Source organism: Xylocopa sonorina, unplaced genomic scaffold (genome assembly GCF_050948175.1).
Source record: "Xylocopa sonorina isolate GNS202 unplaced genomic scaffold, iyXylSono1_principal scaffold0056, whole genome shotgun sequence".
NCBI lineage: Eukaryota > Metazoa > Arthropoda > Insecta > Hymenoptera > Apidae > Xylocopa > Xylocopa sonorina.
In genome coordinates, this window is record NW_027490127.1 from 1,591,340 (window position 1) to 1,594,580 (window position 3,241).

A 3,241-nucleotide genomic window follows, 5' to 3' on the forward strand; every position below is an offset into this window, starting at 1 on the left:
GATACGTAGACATCTGCAAACGCAATTTCCTAGCAAGGTAATGTCGCATTTACATTCTCTTGAAGTGAATGCGATGTATACATAACATTGCACAATGAATATTATATTTTATCATGAAACATAGAAATGAGATACGATATCGCGTTTTAAGAAGCATTAGAAACCTATTGCTTCCATACGCAGGCATCTGCCATCGCTATATCCTAACAAGGAGGTGTCGCATTTACATTCATTTGAAGTGTATGCGAGGTATACATGACAATTCGCAATGATTATTATATCTTATCATGAAACATAGAAATGAGATGCGATATCGTGTTTTAAGAAGCATTAGAACTGTATTGCTACGATACGTAGATATCTGCAGACGCTATTTCCTAGCAAGGAAGTGTCGCATTTACATTCATTTGAAGTGTAAGCGAGATATACGTAACACTGCATAATGAATATTATATCTTATCATGAAACGTAGAAGTGAGATGCGATATCGCGATTTAAGAAGCATTAGAAATCTATTGCTACGATACGTAGATATCAGCATACGTTATTTCCTAGCAAGGAAGTGTCGCATTTACATTCTTTTGAAGTGAATACGAAGTATACATGACATTACGCAGTGAATATTATATCTTATAATGAAACATAGAATTGAGATGCGATATCGCGATTAAAGAAGCATTAGAACTCTATTGCCTCGATATGTAGACGTCTGCAAACGCTATTTCCTAGCAAGGAAGTGTCGCATTTACATTCATTTGGAGCGTAGACGAGATATACATAATACTGCACAATGAATATTATATCTTATCATGAAACGTAGAAATGAGATGCGATATGGCGATTTAAGAAGCATTAGAACTCTATTTTTTCGATTCGTAGACATCTGCAAACGCAACTTCCTAGCAAGGAAGTCTCGCACTTTCATTCATTTGAAGTGTATACGAGGTATGCGTAACACTTCGCAATAAGTATTATATCTTGTCATGAAACATAGAAATGAGATGCGATATCGCGTTACAAGAAGCATTAGAACTCTATTGCTACGATACGTAGACATCTGCAACCGCTATTTCCTAGCAAGGAAGTTTCGCATTTAAATTCATTTGAAGTGTATGCGAGGTGTACATTAAACGTCGCAATGAATATTACATCTTATCAGGAATCATAGACATGAAATGCGATATTGCGTTTTAAGAAGCATTAGAACTCTTTGCTACGATACGTAGACATCTGCTAACATTATGTAATAGCAAGGAAGAGTCGCATTTACATTCTTTTGTAGCGAATACGAGGTATACATGACAATTCGCAATGAATATTATACCTTTTCTTGAAACATAGAATTGAGATGCGATATCCCGTCTTAAGGAGCATTTGAACTCTATAGCTTCGAAACGTAGGCATCTGCAAACGCAATAACCTAGCAAGGAAGTGCCGCCTTTACATTCATTCGAATTGTATGCGAGCTATACATGACTTCTCGCAATGAATATTATATCTTATAAAGAAACATAGAAGTGAGGTGTGATATCGCGTTTTAAGAAGCATTAGAACACTTTTGCTACGATACGTAGGCATCTGCAAACGCTATTTCCCAGCAAGGAAGTGTCGCATTTACATTCCTTTGATGTGAATACGCGGTACTCATGACACTTCGCAAAGATTATTATTTCTTATCATGAAACATTGAAATGAGATGCGGCATCCCGTTTTAATAAGCATTAGAACTCTATTGCTTCGATACGTAGACATCTGGAAACGCTATTTACTAGAAAGGAAGTGTCGCATTTATATTCATTTGAAGTGCAGACGAGGAATACATAACACTTCGCAATGAACATTATATCTTATCATGAACATAGAAACTAGATGCGGTATCCCGATTTAAGAAGCACTAGAACTCTATTGCTCCGATACGTAGACATCTCCAAACGCTACTTCCTAGCAATGATGTGTCGCATGTACATTATTCTGAAGAGAACGCGAGGTATACATGACACTTCGCAATGAATATTATATCTTATCATGAAACATAGAAATGAAATGCGACGTCGCGATTTAAGAAGCACTAGAACTCTATTGTTTCGATACGTAGACATCTGCAAACGCTATTTCCTAGCAAGGAAGTGTCGCATTTAGATTCTTTGAAGTGAGCACGACGTATATGAAACACTAAACAATGAATATTATATCTTATCCTGAAACATAGAAATGAGATGCGATATGGCGATTTAAGAAGCATTAGAGTTCTACTGCTTCGATACGTAGACATCTGCCAACGCTATTTCCTAGCAAGGAAGTGTCGCATTTACATTCGTTTGAAGTGTATGCGAGGTATACATAACTCTCCACAATGAATATTATATCCAATCATGAAACATAGAAATGAGATGCGATATCTCGTTTTAAGAAGCATTAGAACTCTATTGCTTCGATACGAAGACATCTGCAAACGCCATTTTCTAGAAAGGAAGTGTCGCATTTACGTTCTTCTGAAGTGAATACGAGGTATACATGACACTTCGCAAAGAATGTTACATCTTATCACGAAACATAGATATGTGATGCGATATCGTGTTTGAGAAGCATTAGAACTCTATTGCTTCGATACGTAGACATCTGCAAACGCTATTTCGAAGCAAGGAAGTGTCGCATTTACATTCTTTTGAAGTGAATACGAAGTATTCATGACACTACGCAAAGAATATTATATCATCCTAGAACATAGAAATGAGATGCGATATCTCGTTTTAAGAACCATTAGTACTCTATTGCTTCGATACGTAGACATCTGCTAACGCTACTTCCTAGCCACGAAGTGTCGCATTTACATTCTTTTGAAGTGTATGCGAGGTATACAACACACTTCGCAATGAATATTATATCTTATCATGAAACATAGAAATGTGATTCGTTATCTCCTTTTAAGAAGCATTAGTACCCTATTGCTACGTAGATATCTGCAGACGCTATTTCCTAGCAAGGAAGTGTCGTATTTACATTCTGTTGAAGAGAAAACGTGGTATACATGATACACCGCAATGAATATTATATCTTATCATAAAACATAGAAATGAGTTGCGATATGGCGATTTAAGAAGCATTAGAACTCTATTGCTTCGATACGTACACATCTGCAAACGCTACTTCCTAGCAAGGAAGTGTCGCATTTACATTCTTTTGAAGAGAAAACGTGGTATACATGATACTCCGCGATGAATATTATATCTTATCATAAAAC